Source organism: Lipotes vexillifer, unplaced genomic scaffold (genome assembly GCF_000442215.2).
Source record: "Lipotes vexillifer unplaced genomic scaffold, Lipotes_vexillifer_v1.1 scaffold50, whole genome shotgun sequence".
Classification (NCBI taxonomy): domain Eukaryota; kingdom Metazoa; phylum Chordata; class Mammalia; order Artiodactyla; family Lipotidae; genus Lipotes; species Lipotes vexillifer.
Genome location: NW_006784763.1, coordinates 1,734,588 through 1,753,884, shown reverse-complemented (window position 1 = coordinate 1,753,884; position 19,297 = coordinate 1,734,588).

The window sequence follows — 19,297 nt, the reverse complement described above, 5'->3', positions numbered from 1 at the left end:
AAAACCAAAAAAAAAAAAAAAAAAAAAAGAAGAAGAAACCACGAGACAGGTAGGAGGGGTGAACTCATGATATAATCAAGTCCCACAGCCCCGGGTAGGCAACCCACAAACTGGAGAATAATTATATTGCAGAGGTTCTCTCACAGGAATGAGAGTTCTGAGTCCCCAGAACACTGGCTCCCCAGCCCCGGGGTCCTGCACCAGGAACAGAAGCCCACAGAGCATCTGGCTTTGAAGGCCAGCAGGTATTAATTTCAGGCACCCCACAGGACTGGGGGAAATAGAGACTTCACTCAAAGGGTGGACACAAAAATCTCACGTGCAGTGGGACCCAGGGCAAAAGAAGTAATTTCATAGAAGCCTGAGCCAGACTTTCCTGCTAGTCTTGGAGAATCTCCAGGAGAGGCAAGAATGGCTGTGGCTCACCCGGGGGGACAAAGTCACCGGTGACACCCATATTTGGGAGATCCTTCTGCATGGGACCCTCCCTCTCGCTTATTAGCACCAAGACCTGTCCCCACCCAACAGACTGTGCTGGGAGGCCTCAAACCGAACAACTATCTGGGTGGGAACAAAGACCCACCCATCAGCAGACCAACTGCCTAAAGACTCCCTGAGCCTACAGCCACCTGTAGACATGCCCCTAGACATGGCCCTGCCCATCAGAGGGCCAAGACCCAGCTCCACCCACCAGTGGGCCGGCAAAAGCCCCAGAGTCTTCTGGAACCTGACTCCGCCCACCATTGAGCCAGCAGTAGTCCTGGGCCCCTCCTGGGGTTCTGCAGCCAGTCTCCAAGAGACCAGGCTCCACTAACCAGCAGCCAGCAACATCTGCACAAGGCAGGGCCTGGCAGCCAACCAGACTAGGGGCCAACCAAGCCTACCAGACCACCCACATAGTCAGCCTGCCACAACAGCAGGACCCATGCAGCCCTCTTGGGGGAAATCCTAGAGCACACAGCTTGGGTGATGAGAGGGGAGTGCACTACTGGGATGCACAGGATGTCTCCTACAGAAGGCCCCTTCTCCAAGGTCGACAAAAGTAACTAACCTACCACATACATGAAAATACAAATAGCAACAGAGACAAAATGAGGTGGCAGAGGAACATGTTCCAAAGGAACAAGATAAAACCCCAGTTTGGACAATTAATGAATATGCATTATTTGTGAGAATGATTCTGGTAAATACTTACTTTTCCCTTTCAACAAGCACTTTTATACTATATGAAAAAAATGTTCCGATAGAAGCAAAACTCTAGCTTATAACTTAATAGCTAAACAGAATACTTTATAAAAAGTAAAGTATTACCTTTCTTTAATGAAATCAATTCTTTTTTTAAAATGTTTATTTATTTATTTATTTATTTGGCTGCACGGGGGTCTTAGTTGAAGCATGCAGGATCTTTGGTGCCGCATGCCAGATCCTTAGTTAAGGCATGTGGGATCATTTTAGTTGCAGTATGTGGGATCTTTTTAGTTGCGGCATGTGGGATCTAGTTCCCTGACCAGGGATCAAACTCTGGCCCCCTGCATTGCAAGTGTGGAGCCTTAGCCACTGGACCACCAGGGAAGGCCCATCAATTCTTAATTAGGTTCTATATGTTCACTCATCTATTTAAAGGGAATGTTTTGTGGGTCAAGATGCCTAAGCTTCCACATTTATTTGATATTTAAATTGATATCATCAAAGCAAATTTACTCATCATCTTTTCAGAACATGACACTATTTAAGAATTTTTAATTTTTTCATTTATATAGTAGTTTCTCACCTGAAATTTGGAGATTACTTTTGAACTAATGATCAATTAAAAAAATATAAAACGTTTGAAAAAAAAGACTAACTGATTCACTCTGTTATAAAGCAGAAACTAACACACCACTGTAAAGCAATTATACTCCAATAAAGATGTCAACAAACATACAAACTAAAATTTCATACTTTTAAAATGAAGGGTGGAGAGCTTGTGAATGCTGAAGTCAATTCAACTCCCTGCTTAGTTTAGTCTAATTCGTAAGACAAAAAATAAAAATGGGATCTCAATTTATAATTGTGCAAATGAAAAATGACTTTAAAGGTCTTTGATGGAAATGGCTTGAAGCCTTCTCCCTGAAAACATTTTCGTTTTGGGGGAACACATAAACCACTACACATTTTAATTCTGAGAGCAGAGAATACTAGTGTTTCTTCACTGACAACAAGAAAAAGAAAAAGTTTCTGAATGTTCGACTACTCCTGGTCACAGGTGTAAGAACAGAAACTTTTCCTGACAAGTTCCTGCAAAGCTGGCTTTTTCTTTTAGCTGAGGGACTCTATTTCCTTTCACTAAAGGGAATAAAGTGAAAATGACTTTGATCTCGGCCTTTCAGTGCTTTAACAAACATTAAGATATGTATTCCCAAAATTCAGTCAGGATAATTTGTACTTTCTGAGATAACATGCATAAAGTGAACTGATGATGATTTTCTGTGATTTGAAGAATGTGTCCCTTGAGTTAAAATTAACTTTGTGTTTCCTTTTCTTTATACATATATCTCTAACTCTGATTTTTTTTTATGTCTTCATCTTTTGTTTTTCTTCTTTCTGATCTTTCCTCTAAATATGGCTTTAGTTATTATTTTTTCCATTTCCATTAATCAATAACATAAAATAATTTTATAATATATCTTTAAAATATTCTCTGTCCTGGGCACTTTCACATCAGTATACCACTTAGGTCTCACAATAACCCATTAAAACAGTTGATATCAAGCCTATTATTACTATTACATGTGAAAAGTGATGGTCAGATGAATATATCATGAAACATCAGACATTTAGTAAGAGATGCATACCTGCTTTCAATGTTAACATTTTACTCCTCCCTGTTTCCTCAAGGTTATCTATCTCATAATATCTGTATCTCTTTATTTCTACCCCAATCTTAGTGGTCCTTTTGCTCTCACTTTCTGTATGTCTGTTGGTTGTACTTCCTCTGGTTTTCTGTTACTTTCTAATTTTTCTTTTTACTTCCCTTCTTAACCTTCTTGGAACTCTATTTGAGCTAGCTTTATAACAAATTTGGTAGGGTTTTGGTAGTTACAGAATTAAGTTTTATGCATCCTGTTACCATTTATAAAGCAAACAAGGAGCTTTTTTTTCCCCTTGCTTTTGTTGCTACAAAATATGCATACTTTGTGGATAGATACATACATACAAATGTGGTGTGTTTTCCTTGTAAGACTTCGGAGTATCTCTTCCCTTCCTGCCTTTCTTTTCTACTTTTCTCTTTCTTTTCACCTTTTTTCCTTAAGCTCTGTTTTAAGATTTTATTTTGCATCTTCCCTGCATGTAAATCCATCAGAAAAGAGAATTGGCATCTGGATCAGTATAATTACAGACATATATTTAAGGATAAAAAAAACTGATTCCCATCCCAGAAAACAAAACGAGAAATAATCAATCTTTTCCCTTTTAAAGTTCTACTTTTGGAAATGGTTTCTACTCAGAAAGACTTACAAGCCTAAATATTTAAAGACCTCTTATTTTCAAAGTCTCTTCTAAAAATAAGTGGTGATTCAAAAAATGAAAAGTATCAGTATGATATGGCATGATTTATTCCTCATCATTTCTTTCTCTGATCCCAATATTTTATTTGTCTCAGCATATTCATGTTTACTTACAAATAAAAGAATAATTACTGGTCACAAAAGAATATGAGAAAAAGTGTGTTTACTTACCAAGAATAGAATGATTACTCAATTAAGCTATAACCACAGGAAAGTAGAAAATAATTCATGAAATATGCATGTGAAATACACCTATATATTTTCCAAGCTTCTGCTCTCTTTCATTTGCATCTCTATGTAAAAGATATTGTGTTGTAGCAACAGCCACATTGGACATGCCTGCACAGCTGCTGGGCAAGTTAAGTTTATTAAAACCTTAGAGTAGATATTTAAAACACATGCTGGACCTTTCTAATGTCATGGAAACTAATGAACTGAAGTGTATATATTTTCATTATATCTTTTTCTAATTCACAACTCACACAGACTTTTATATTCTCATCCCATAGATGCAATGCATTCTACAGTTGTCAAATGCAGAGTTGATATATCTGTATATGCATAAATATAGATAGCAATTAAAACTGCTAGTGAAGTGTGGACAAAAATCAAGTATAAAGAATTGTATAGCAAAAATTTCTCTACATTTTGATACTCTGTAAAGATACTTTTTGGAGAGGGGCAAATTCTCAAATTAGAAACATATTAGAAAACTAGACCCCAGCAAAAAAAAAGAAAGATTGTGAAATAACATTTTCACTAGTCATGCTGGAAATGTTTTACCTAGCTTTTGGCAAGTTTTGAAAACTGATGACTTAAAAGCAATGAGTTTGTCCATTCCTATAAGTAATGAGCAGTAGTTAAGAATATAGCCATGGGGCTTCCCTGGTGGCGCAGTGGTTGAGAGTCCGCCTGCCGATGCAGGGGATACGGGTTCGTGTCCCGGTCTGGGAAGATCCCACATGCCGTGGAGCGGCTGGGCCCGTGAGCCATGGCCGCTGGGCCTGCTCGTCCGGAGCCTGTGCTCCACAATGGGAGAGGCCACAACAGTGAGAGGCCCACATACCGCAAAAAAAAAAAAAAAAAAGAATACAGCCATGGACTCTGAATTGGGTCTATAACCATGGGAGATTAAACATGTAAAAAAGCTGTATAGCTTTGTGCAGAGTAACATAATAATTATTATCCACTATTAAGTTTAGTATTATCTTTATTGTTATTAGTATTTTTTTTGAATGTTCATAGCAGCTTCATTTGTCATAATCCAAAATTGGAAACAATTCAAGTGTCCTTCAACAGGTAAGTGGATAAATAAATTATTAGTCTATCCATACAATAAAGTACTACCTAGCATACAAAGAAATGAACTATTAATATATCCAACAACATGGATGAATCTTGAAATAATTATGCTGAGTGAAAGAAGCCAAAGACAAGTACATACTGTATGGTTCTATTTATATGTTATTAGTATTTTATTGTTAGAAGTCATCTCCATATATGTTGCTTAGTGAAAATATGTATAAGGCTTATAATTAGGTGGATAACTCACTAAAACAATAAGCACATTGTGTTTCCCGTTGATTTGCCTGTGTGGGTCTATCACTGAATGTATCTTTGGATCTTACCTGTCCCCTGTGGTCAAGGATATGGAATCTGGAGCCAAACTGTTTGAGATGGAATGCCAGCCATGCCACTTATCAGCTGTATGATGTTGGGCAAGTCACTTAATCTCTCTCTGTCTCAGATTCCGTCTGTAAAGTGGAGACAAAAATAGTACCTTACACATAGAATATTTGTGAGTATTCAGTGAGTGGTGCAGTGCTTGGCACTAAGGCCCCAAATAGCTCTCAATGATTTTCTGCCTATGGACCTTTCATTTGTTTTTTAACTCTTTTTATAACAAAGGTGATGAAGGCAATATGTATAAAATGAAAAAAATTAAATTACACATATAATGCCTTAGAATTGTCTGTATCTGTCATACATCGCTTTCCTGGTAACCGTGGGTAAACAAGCATATCCTACATTGAATTATATTGACGTGTGTGCACTGCATTTATAAGTTTTCCTACTGCACAGAGACACGTAAGTGGATTAATAGAGGGAAAATAATTATTTTATGCACAAAGTCACTGTGGAAAATATTTTTAGTTCTTTGAAGTGTTTTTCCCTCTCTCAGCTAATTATCAAGTAGCTGCCTGATTGCTGATGATTGATGACTGATGGTCAGCAGGTGCTAATAGTTTGGTTAACATAAGTGGTTCTGAGGAAGGAGCAGCACATTTCTGAGGCAGACAGAGCTACAGAAGATTTTCTTAAGGGTGGTGATTTGGAGGGTATGTGGAGAATGTGTTACAAATTGAAAAGAGTGGGATCTGAAGATTGTCTTAAATAATTGCTAATGATAATAATAGTTCTACGTCTGACAATGATGCATAAAAAGGTTCTTTGTATTTTAAACTCTGAGGAGACCAAAGAAAGTTGAGAAAAACTTAGAGACAAACCTATCTTCTCTAATCTAATACTTTAAAAGAACCTCTGTAGTTCCATATAAAAAAAAAAAAAAAGCTGATGCTGTAGCACAGGGAACTATATTCAGTATCTTGTGATAACCTATAATGGAAAAGAATCTGAAAAAGAATAGACATATATGTATATGTGTAACAATCACTTTGCTGTAAAACTGAAAATCAACTATACGTCAATAAAAAAATTTTTTAAACTGATGCATATTGGATGGTAAGTAAATCATAATGTTAAAATAATTATAGCTATGTAATTTATTATTTATTAAAGTTATTATTAGTAAATAAATTATTTATTATTAAAACAGAGACTTGCATAATTTTATTAAATAAATGATTATATGTTAAGAGATTTAAGTTTAATTTTCCACTAAAATTAGAAATTAATATATTTCATCATTTTTATGTTACTGTATAAATACAAATAAGAAGATATTTGACACTTTTTATAAATAATGATAAGCCATGATATCTTTATTTAAAACTAGTATATTATTTTAATGGAACTCTGTTCAATTAAAATTTCAACACACACATAAATATTCTTGGAAAACTTCTCCCTTTAACAGTAATTTGCTGATTTAGTTGACGCAGTCTGAAAGAGGAAAAACATGAAATTCAACAGGGTCAGCACCTGGTGATGCACATGGCGAAACACATGTCACATTTAGAAGCTGCGAGTGAGAGCCTGTGGATGGGAGGTAAGCCCTTGCCTGCCTCTCAGCACCTCCGTAAAGTTTCTGAGCATCCTCAACACACAGGAAAGAATGCTAGGATAGGAGTCAAATTTCCACAAGCAGCTGCTGTATCAGTGCTGAGTTGAAGTATGTAGCTCCAAGCTAGCTACAGAGCATTCACCTCCTCTGGAGCCCAAATCTACTGGGTTGGCCAAAAAGTTCATCTGGTTGGTGAATATGTTGTTCAATAAAGTTCTTCGTGAAAATGAAAAATGTGTCTTTTATTTTTACCTAATACCGAGCGAACTTTTTGGCCAACCAAATACATCATATGATTTCAACACACAGTCTTGGGGCCTACAGGAAAAAAGTAAACAAAACAGAACTTAAGATGTATACCTACAGCTGATTCACTCTGTTATACAGCAGAAACTAACACAACAATGTAAAGCAATTATACTGCAATAAAGATGTTAAAAAAAAACAACAAAGGATGGAAGTAGGGGGGAGTTGTGGACAAAATGACCTGATCTCCATAGCCATGCCCCAAGCTGTATGCAAAAGAGATGTAGAAAGGGAGAAGAGATTAAGACTGTTATTCTACACTAAAGGTCGAGGCCTTGTCTTGGTCTTCCTACCACATGGAAGGGGGAAATGCACTGGAAGATCCCACAGGTGTTCATCTTTTAATCCACAGTAAACCTGCCTACTAGTAACTGTCCCATTAGACTCTGACAAGACCATATCAGCAGCCCCTCTCCCTGAACATGTACTTGAGAAAAATCTAAGTAGAGTCATGGTTGAACATGACTTTTTTTTCCCCCTTTGACATGAATTCTCATGCTACTAAAAGACATAGATAAGGCCAAGATTACAGTTAGTGGAAAGGTCATCAGCTAAATTTAATTGATCCCAGGCATTCTTCTCAGCAAATAAACTACCAATTTGATCCTCACAATAGCTTCCTGTAGTAAGGACTATTATTGCCCTATGGTAGAGACAATGAAATTCTGGTAGACAGAGATTAAGAAACTTGATCAAATTTTTATTCCGAGTAAATGGAAGAGCCAGAATTTAGTTTGAATCTAAAGTCACCCCTTTAAAAAATATACTCTACTGTGTCCCACAATTACATAGACTTAGTCAAATCCCAGATTCTGTTATCCTAGGAAAGTTCTTTTGACTAATAGGATTATTGTGAGAATGATATTAAGTCACCTATAAGTTCTATCTCTCTGGTTTTTTTTTTTTTTTTTTTTTTTCTCCTCTTAACTCCCAAATGCTGTCTGTCAGCTTGTCCTTCATCCAATAGTTCTTTGTTCATCTTACTCTAGAATGTGTTCCTTTATCTTTATGGAAAACTTCTTCCGGGATAAACAAATATCTCAATTCTATTTACCTCTTCACAAACACATTAATTTTATCTCCTAACTTTAACTGAAAATTGACTGTTTGCCCTCCAGCATTTTGCAGTAGAATTTTCTCTTTAGTCTGAAACTCCTTCACCATGGAGTCCCAAAGCCAGAACTAGAGATAGAATATACAGTATATATATTACATTGTACATATATATATATAAACACACATATATTTAGTGTGCACATATACAGTGTGTATCTAGTACATATAAAGAAACCATATAGAATATACTCTATATGATATTAACTATATTAATCTACATTTTCATTTTCAGTCTTCCCCAAATGTCAAGAGAGTCCATGAGTGTTCACCAGAGCATCACTAGAGAATAGACTGGTGCCTGGCACTTAGTGGGCCTCAAATTATATTTGTTAAATGAATTATTGAATGAAAACTGAATTCTCGGGAAATATATATATCTATTTATATACAGAGAGAGAGATAGAGAGAGATAAATCCTGAGGGGAAAATCAAGGAGAATATGAACTGCTTCCTAGCATTTATCTCCATAAATATGTAGAAATCCCAATAGCATATAAAAGCTCAATTTGTTTCATCTAGCAAAGCAAAAGAACATTGGCGTCTTTGATATTGCTGTGCTTCAGATCTTTAATTTTATGAAAAGCACACCTAGGTCTAATTGCATCCAATTAAGATAAAATCAGAATACACTGTTGACGTTATTGACTTCATAAATCTAATGCTCTATTATAAAATGACTCAAAATCACTGCCAAGATCTAGACAACTGTTGCCTCTCCTAGAATTTCTTTTGCAAAAACAGCCTGCATTATAAATCACTCTGTACGCAATGAAGGTCAGCTATCTACAGTTAATGGAATGTTTTCTTGCAGGATAATTCATGTATATTGCCTTTCTTTTTTTTTTTTTTTTTTTTTTTTTTTTTTTTTTTTTGCGGTACGCGGGCCTCTCTCTGCTGTGGCCCCTCCCGTTGCGGAGCACAGGCTCCGGACGTGCAGGCTCAGCGGCCATGGCTCACGGGCCCAGTCGCTCCGCGGCATGTGGGATCTTCCCAGACCGGGGCACGAACCCATGTCCCCTGCATCGGCAGGCGGACTCTCAACCACTGTGCCACCAGGGAAGCCCTATATTGCCTTTCTTTTATCAGAATACATTTATGGCTACATATGGCCTGATACTGAAGTGTCTCTATATTTCTCAAGACAAATGTTTTAGTGGATGAAGGCGTGGCTGAAAAAAAAGTGGAGTGGATTTACTCTATACAATTAAAATTTAGATTTGAAAATTATTAATAGTAATTATGTAAATAATGGGCAAGTTTTAAATTTCAGAATCAGAAAATTCTTAAGAAGACTTTTTTGTATGTCATTAAACTGGACAAGGGAATATTCAAGCTATACGTTGGGAGAGCTCTTGGTTTTTGAAAAAGGAAAAAAAGATGAAGTCTAACAGACAATAACATATCTATAAGAAAATGTACATTTTACAAGTCACAACTACCCAAGGTTTATGAAAAGAAGCCATCTCTGAAACCTCCTTTACCTGAAATGTGTGACCAACCTGATTATCACAAGGTGGAGACAGGCCCTGTGGCCTCTCCACCCAAGGATCTGTTTGTAAAGGCAGTAATGTGAGATGACCTGGGTTCCAATCCCAAACCAACCATGTACTGTTGGTTGGGTCTTGGTCAAGTTTTCTTAACCCCATTTGAAAACTGCGTTATTCACCATTCTTGGGTTTTCATGAGGATTAAATGAATTAATACTTATGACATGTTTAAAATAATGCCTGGCTCATAGTAATTACTCTTTAAGTGTTAGCTCTTATTTTATTTTTATTGTTGAGTAACTTATTCTGATAAATATTTTTCCAAGGTATAAATAGGTTGGCAATCTACCCACAAACATCAAAGTCCTAGTGGGCGTGTCTCAATCATATCTTGACTTATGTCAAAAACAGCAAGAGCTTTACAGAAGTAAAGATAAATACACAAATACTCATTTTACCTTTTACTAATTATATTTTTTTCAGCAATCTACTTATCATGACCAAGACTTTTTTTTTTCTTTTACCATCTATTTATCTACCATGTACTATTGTTTGAGATTACAATTTTGTAATCTTTCCTTACCTTTTTAGATTAACTCTAGGTAATATTATAAAGGAAACAAACGAATGATAATTGCCTAAACTGACGTTTCAGGGGAAATGTTTAATAATTTTTAGGACAACTTAGAATATTTATACTCCAGCAATATATGGAAAAAAAAAAACCCACAAAGAGCCTTGATATGTAGCATTTGCCAATTTCTGTGGTATAAATTGTGAATACTTCCACTAAGTGGAATTTCAAGCTATCATAATGGTGTCAGTGAATGTAGCATTGAAATAAGATGCATACATTTGGTTCTCTTGAGCCAGTATAATCTGGTTTCAGTACATCACTGCTTCTACCCAGTGTAGGATTCTCACCAGCTTGTGCCCCATGTACAATGTAACTTTCCCCAGGGGTAAGGAAAAAACATCCCACGTCACAACATCCACAGAAAAATTCATGATTCCACGATGAGTCTGCATATTCCAGAGCAACCAGTTTCACAAATGGCTCAGATTTAGTCCTATTATCTAAAAAGCGTTTTGCAGAGTATAATGGAGTGGGGAGATAGTATTCTATAGGACTTAAATGCTGAAAATCTATTTTTTAAAATATTCTACTTAGAACAAAATCAAGGAAAAGACAGAGTAAATTATAAGAAACTGAAAGCAACAATTGGGCATCAAAGCACACACCAGAGAGGGTAGAACAAGATAAATATAAACTGGAGGGAGAAAAAAAAACAAAAACGTTCTGTATTGCATCAGCATTTTTCAGACTTTGATATGCATACAGATCACCTGGGTCTCTTGTTACATGCAAATTGTGATTCACTAGGAATGGGAACGGAACGGGTCTGAGACTTTTGCATTTCTAATAGTTAATACTGATTTCTCTGGTCTCATAACTACATTTTGAATAGCAAGGGACTAGGTTATTTTAGCTACCTTCAGTTCTTCAGTGATAAGAAAATGAAAACTAATTTCAGAAAAAAAGATGCAGAGTAAGTAAACAGCACTAAATTGTTTTTAGAAACTGAAAACTCAGTCATTCTCATGGGGAGTAAGACAGGGAAGATTTTCTTTGAATGTTTATTTATTAGTTTGACGACTTGTCTAGGAAGCAATGCCAAATAATTTGGAAAGCTGGGACAACTCTGTTGCGGCTTGAGAAAGAGGGGAACTTTTTGTAAGTGGACACTCTTAGCTCATATGGTAACTTATCACAAGGGCTGCTAGTTAGTATGAAGAAAATCTGGGATGTCCAAGAGATGCATGAGGCAAATCTCCCCTCACTGCTCAGCAAAAAAGTACATGAGTCACTTTCTACCCTCCACCTTCTACCACAGAGCTGGGAACTGTGGACTTCCTTCTAGACTCCAATGGTATAGTGATTCTAGCTGTAAGCCACCATGCTCTCAATCCACATGTGGCATCATGGAGAAAAACATCTACCAATAGTCTCTTCCAAAGAATGGGAAGTCTCAGGCTTCTCACTAGCCTTCAATTGTTAGTATCAGATATTTTAGCATGTGATTCATTCTAATAAGGAATTTTAAGAGCATTAGGTTCTAAATGTGAGATCAGGCTGCTATTCTCAATGGATTATTCTCCAAAAAGCATCTCATCCATATTTTGTTGGATACTATCTTGAGAGTTAACATAGGTGGTTTCTTCTTTCCTTTCTCCACTGTGTAAATAAATAGCATGTTCAGTGTTTAAGGATAGTATGTGGCCAACTGAGCCATATTGGAACCTACATCAAAAGAAAAGAATCAGCAATAATGATCCTGTCTTTACTTAAAATTTTAATACTCCATTCACCATGCATTTTTGCATTAATTTTGATTTTTTAAATTACATTATTATTAATTTTTTTTGAATTTTATTTATTTTTTTATATAGCAGGTTCTTATTAGTAATCTATTTTATACATATTAGTGTATACATGTCAATCCCAATCTGCCAATTCATCATGCCCCCACCCCACCCCCACCTCAGTTTCCCCCCTTGGTGTCCATACGTTTGTTCTCTATATCTCTATTTCTGCCCTGCAAACCGGTTCATCTGTACCATTTTTCTAGGTTCCACATATATTTGTTAATATACGATATTTGTTTTTCTCTTTCTGACTTACTTCACTCTGTATGACAGTCTCTAGATCCATCCACGTCTCAACAAATGACCCAGTTTCGTTCCTTTTTATGGCTGAGTAATATTCCATTGTATATATGTGCCACATCTTCTTTATCCATTTGTCTGTTGATGGGCATTTAGCTTGCTTCCATGACCTGGCTATTGTAACTAGTGCTGCAGTGAACATTGGGGTGCATGACTCTTTTTGAATTATGGTCTTCTCTGGGTATATGCCCACTAGTGGGACTGCTGGGTCATATGGTAATTCTATTTTTAGTTTTTTAAGGAACCTCCATACTGTTCTCCATAGTGGCTGTATCAATTTACATTCCCACCAACAGTGCAAGAGGGTTCCCTTTTCTCCACACCCTCTCCAGCATTTGCTGTTTGTAGATTTTCTGATGATGCACATTCTAACTGGTGTGAGGTGATACCTCATTGTAGTTTTGATTTGCATTTCTCTAATAATTAGTGGTGCTGAGCAGCTTTTCATGTGCTTCTTAGCCATCTGTATATCTTCTTTGGAGAAATGTCTGTTTAGGTCTCCTGCCCATTTATTGATTGGGTTGTTTATTTTTTTTAAATTGAGCTGCATGACCTGTTTATATATTTTGGAGATTAATCCTTTGTCCGTTGATTCGTTTGCAAGTATTTTCTCCCATTCTGAGGGTTGTCTTTTCATCTTGTTTGTAGTTTCCTTTGCTTTGCAAAAGATTTTAAGTTTCATTAGGTCTCATTTGTTTATTTTTGTTTTTATTTCCATTATTCTAGAAGTTGGGTCAAAAAGGATCTTGCTCTGATTTATGCTAAAGAGTGTTCTTCCTATGTTTTCCTCTAAGAGTTTTATAGTGTCCAGTCTTACATTTAAGTCTTTAATCCATTTGGAATTTATTTTTGTGTATGGTGTTATGGAGTGTTCTAGTTTCATTCTTTTACATGTAGCTGTCCAGTTTTCCCAGCACCACTTATTGAAGAGACTGTCTTTTCTCCATTGTATATCCTTGCCTCCTCTGTCATAGATTAGTTGACCACAGGTGCGTGGGTTTATCTTTGGGCTTTCTATCCTGTTCCATTGATCTATACTTCTGTTTTTGGCCAGGACCATATTGTCTCGATTACTGTACCTTTGTAGTATAGTCTGAAGTCAGGGAGTCTGATTCCTCCAGCTCCATTTTTCTTGATCAAGATTGCTTTGGGGGCTTCCCTGGTGGTGCAGTGGTTGAGAGTCCACCTGCTGATGCAGGGGACAAGGGTTCGTGCCCCGGTCCGGGAAGATCCCACATGCCGCAGAGCGGCTGGGCCCGTGAACCATGGCCACTGAGCCTGTGCATCCAGAGCCTGTGCTCTGCAACAGGAGAGGCCACAACAGTGAGAGGCCTGCGTACCGCCAAAAAAAAAAAAAAAAAAAAAAAATGACTTTTTTGCTTATTTGGGGTCTTTTGTGTCTCCTAATTTTAAGATTTTTTGTTCTAGTTCTGTAAAAAATGCCATTGGTAATCTGATAGGGATTGCATTGAATCTGTAGATTGCTTTGTATAGTATAGTCATTTTCACAATATTGGTTCTTCCAATCCAAGATCATGGTATAGCTCTCCATCTGTTTGTGTTAATTTGGATTTCTTTCATCGGTGTCTTATAGTGTTCTGAGTACAGGTCTTTTAGCTCCTTAGGTAGGTTTATTCCTAGGTATTTTATTCTTTTTGTTGCAGTGGTGAATGGGATTGTTTCCTTAATTTCTCCTTCTGATCTTTCGTTGTTAGTGTATAGGATTGCCAGAGATTTCTGTGCATTAATTTTGTATCCTACAATTTTACCAAATTCACTGATTAGCTCTAGTAGTTTTCTGGTGGCATCTTTAGGATTCTCTATGTATAGTATCATGTCATCTGCAAACAGTGACAGTTTTACTTCTTCTTTTCCGATTTGGATTCCTTTTATTTAGTTTTCTTCTCTGACTGCCGTGGCTAGGGCTTCCAAAACTATGGTGAATAATAGTGGTGAGAATGGACATCCTTGTCTTGTTTCTGATCTTAGAGGAAATGCTTTCAGTTTTACACCACTGAGAATGATGTTTGCTGTGGGTTTCTCACATATGGCCTTTATTGTTGAGGTAGGTTCTCTCTATGCCCACTTTCTGGAGAGTTTTTATCATAAATTGGTGTTGAATTTTGTCAAAAGCTTTTTCTACATCTACTGAGATGATCATATGGTTTTTATTCTTCAATTTGTTAATATGGTGTATCACATTCATTGATATGTGTGTATTGAAGAATCCTCGCATCTCTGGGATAAATCCCACTTGATCATGGTGTATGATCCTTTTAAAGTGTTTTTGGACTCTGTTTGCTAGTATTTTGTTGAGGATTTTTGCATCTGTATTCACCAGTGATATTGGTCTGTAATTTTCTTTTTTTGTAATATCTTTGTTTGGTTTTGGTATCAGGGTGATAGTGGCCTCGTAGAATGAGTTTGGGAGTGTTCCTTCCTCTGCAACTTTTTGGAAGAGTTTGAAAAGGATGGGTGTTAGCTCTTCTCTAAATGTTTGATAGAATTCACCTGTGAAGCCATCTGGTCCTGGACTTTAGTTTGTTGTAACATTTTTAATCACAGTTTCAATTTCATCACTTGTGTGTGATCGGTCTGTTCATATTTTCTATTTCTTCCTGTTTCAGTCTTGGAAGGTTATACTTTCTAAGAATTTGTCCATTTCTTCTAGATTGTCCATCTTACTGACATAGAGTTGCTTGTAGTAGTCTCTTATGATGCTTTGTATTTCTGTGGTGTCTGTTGTAACTTCTCCTTTTTCATTTCTAATTTTATTGATTTGAGTCCTCTCCCTCTTTTTCTTGATGAGTCTGGCTAATGGTTTATCAATTTTGTTTATCTTCTCAAAGAACCAGGGTTTAGTTTTACTGATCTTTGCTATTGTTTTTTTGTTCTATTTCATTTATTTCTGCTCTGATCTTTATGATTTCGTTCCTTCTACTAACTTTGGGGTTTGGCTTTTCCTCTTTCTCTAGTTCCTTTAGGTGTAAGGTTAGATTGTTTATTTGAGATTTTTCTTGTTTCGTGAGGTAGGCTTGTATAGCTATAAACTTCCCTCTTAGAACTGCTTTTGCTGCATCCCATAGGTTTTGGGTCATTGTGTTTTCATTGTCATTTGTCTCTAGGTATTTTTTGATTTCCTCTTTGATTTCTTCAGTGATTTCTTGGTTATTTAGTAACGTATTGTTTAGCCTCCATGTGTTTGTGTTTTTTACGTTTTTTCCCCTGTAATACATTTCTAATCTCATAGCATTGTGGTCAGAAAAGATGCTTGATATGATTTCAATTTTCTTAAATTCACTGAGGCTTGATTTGTGATCCAAGATATGATCTATCCTGGAGAATGTTCCATGCGAACTTGAGAAGAAAGTGTAATCTGCTGTTTTTGAATTGAATGTCCTATAAATATCAATTAAATCTATCTGGTCTATTGTGTCATTTAAAGTTTGTGTTTCCTTATTAATTTTCTGTTTGGATGATCTGTCCATTGGTGTAAGTGAGGTGTTTAAAGTCCCCCACTTCTACTGTCGATTTCCTCTTTTATAGCTGTTAGCGGTTGCCTTATGTATTGAGGTGCTCCTATGTTGAGAGCATATATGTTTATAATTGTTGTATCTTCTTCTTGGATTGATCCCTTGATCATTATGTAGTTTCCCTCCTTGTCTCTTGTAACATTCTTTAGTTTAAAGTCTATTTTATGTGATATGAGTATTGCTACTCCAGCTTTCTTTTGATTTCCATTTGCATGGAATATCTTCTTCTATTCCCTCATTTTCAGTCTGTATGTGTCCCTAGGTCTGAGGTGGGTCTCTTGTAGACAGCGTATATATGGGTCTTTTTTTTTTTTTTGCAGTACGTGGGCCTCTCACTGCTGTGGCCTCTCCCATTGTTGAGCACAGGCTCCAGACGCGCAGGCTCAGTGGTCATGGTCCACGGGCCCAGCCGCTCCACAGCACGCGGGATCCTCCCGGACCAGGGCATGAACCCACGTTCCCCACATCGGCAGGCAGACTCTCAACCACTGCGCCACCAGGGAAGCCCTGGGTCTTGTTTTTGTATCCATTCAGCGAGCCCGTGTCTTTTGGTTGTAGCATTTAATCCATTCACATTTAAGGTAATTATCGATATGTATGTTCCTATTAACATTTTCTTAATTGTTATGGGTTTGTTTTTGTAGGTCCTTTTCTTCTCTTGTGTTTCCCACTTAGAGAAGTTCTTTTAGCATTTGTTGTAGAACTGGTTTGGTGGTGCTGAATTCTCTTAGCTCTTGCTTGTCTGTAAAGCTTTTGATTTCTCCATCGAACCTGAATGAGATCCTTGCCAGGCTGAGTAATCTTGGTGGTAGGTTCTTCCCTTTCATCACTAAATATGTCATGCCACTCCTTTCTGGCTTGCAGTATTTCTGCTGAGAAATCAGCTGTTAACCTTTTGGGAGTTCCCTTGTATGTTATTTGTCCATTTTTCCTTTGTGGCTTTCAATAATTTTTCTTTGTCCTTAATTATTATGAATTTGATTACTATATGTCTCAACGTGTTTCTCCTTGGTTTATCCTGCCTGAGACTCTCCATGCTTCCTTGACTTGGGTGGCTATTTCCTTTCTCATGGTAGGGAAGTTTTCGACTGTAATTTCTTCAAATATTTTCTTGGGTCCTTTCTCTCTCTTTTCTCCTTCTGGGACCCCTATAATGCAAATTTTGTTGCATTTAATGTTGTCCTAGAGGTCTTTTAGGCTGTCTTCATTTCTTTTCATTCTTTTTTCTTTATTCTGTTCCGCGGCAGTGAATTCCATCATTCTGTCTTCCAGGTCACTTATCCATTCTTCTGCCTCAGTTATTCTGCTATTGATTCCTTCTAGTGTATTTTTCCTTTCAGTTATTGTATTGTTCATCTCTGTGTGTTTGTTCTTTAATTCTTCTAGGTGCTTGTTCTTTAATTCTTCTAGGCCTTTGTTAAACATTTCTTGCATTTCTCAATCTTTGCCTCCATTCTTTTTCCGAGGTCCTGGATCATCTTCACTATCATTATTATGAATTCTTTTTCTGGATGGTTGCCTATCTCCACTTCATTTAGTTGTTTTTCTGGGGCTTTATCTTGTTCCTTCATCTGATACATAGCCCTCTGCCTTTTCATCTTATCTATCTTTCTATGAATGTGATTTTTGTTCCACAGGCTGCAGGACTGTAGTTCTTCTTGCTTCTGCTGTCTGCCCTCTGGTGGATGAGGCTATCTAAGGGGCTTGTGCAAGTTTCCTGATGGGAGGGAGTGGTGGTGCATAGAGCTGGGTGTTGCTCTGGTGGGCAGAGCTCAGTCAAACTTTAATTCGCTTGTCTGCTGATGGGTGGGGCTGGGTTCCTTTCATGTTGGTTGTTTGGCCTGAGGCGACCCAACACTGGAGCCTACCCGGGCTCTTTGGTGGGGCTAATGGCAGACTCTGGGAGGGCTCATACCAAGGACCACTTCCCAGAACTTTTGCTGCCAGTGTCCTTTTCCTCATGGTGAGCCACAGCCACCCCCCGCTTCTGCAGGTGACCCTCCAACACTAGCAGGTAGGTCTGGTTCAGTCTCCTACAGGGTCACTGCTCCTTCCTCTGGGTCCCAGTGCACACACTACTTGGTGTGTGCCCTCCAAGAGTGGAGTCTCTGTTTCCCCCAGTCCTGTCCAAGTCCTGCAATCAAATCCCGCTAGCCTTCAAAGTCTGATTCGCTAGGAATTCCTCCTCCTGTTGCCAGACCCCCAGGTTGGGACCCTTATGTGGGGTTCAGAACCTTCGCTCCAGTGGGTGGACTTCTGTGGTATAAGTGTTCTCCAGTTTGTGAGTCACCCACCCAGCAGTTATGGGATTTGATTTTATTGTGACTGCGCCCCTCCTATCATCTCATTGTGGCTTCTCCTTTGTCTTTGGATGTGGGGTATCTTTTCTGGTGAGTTCCAGTGTCTTTCTGTCGATGATTGTTCAGCAGCTAGTTGTGATTCTGGTGCTCTCGCAAGAGGGAGCGAGAGCACATCCTTCTACTCAACCATTTTGAACCAATCTCTTATACATTTCTTTTATGTTCAAGAGCCTCTACCATGTACTCTGGAAAGACTGATGGATGAATTAGACACCAATCTATTAATCTTGATTATTGAGATTTTCAATGTCATCTTAAATTTTGTGCCCAAAGTGATCATCTCACGCAATTCTCTCTTTTAAGCAGATGGAAAGACTCCAAGACTACCTGGTTTGGTTTTTATAAAAGCCTAAGCCTATTGCCTACGATGTAGTTTGCAGGAAGGCACAGAAAAGGTATGGAAGAATTTCCTGCATGAGTGTGAGGAAGAGCCTTGAACTGGGGGAGATAAACAGCTCTGTCTGTTCTAGAGTTCTAAAACCTGGATGCATGTTTTAACCCCAGATATACTCTATGTAGGAGGCAAATTCTAAAAAGAAATGGGTTTCTGCATTTCTAAGGAGACGAGATTTTAGCCAGTGGGATTCTCAGGCTTGGAAAAAGATTTCTATGCCCCAAGGACAGCATGGAAACAGCAGAAAGCCTTGAACTAAGGAAAGACCATAGAATAAGAATAATAAATATCTCCCTGGTGGGATGTTAACGTGAATCTAGGATCATTAGGGGGTTAGTAGAATAAAAGAGGTTAAACCATTTTATGATTTCAGCGGGCCATGTGTCTGTTTGCTGAAGAGGGGGCTTAGAGAATAATAAAGAAATGTGTTACTTCTTGTACATCTTGGACCAAAATTCATACCATATAAACATAGGTGCTTAAACCTGATGATTCAACCTTTTAAGTAGCATCCAGACACTGGCTGGGGAAAGCCTAAGGGTTCCCTAAAATACTTTACCTCATGGAAGACTATTTCTTTAT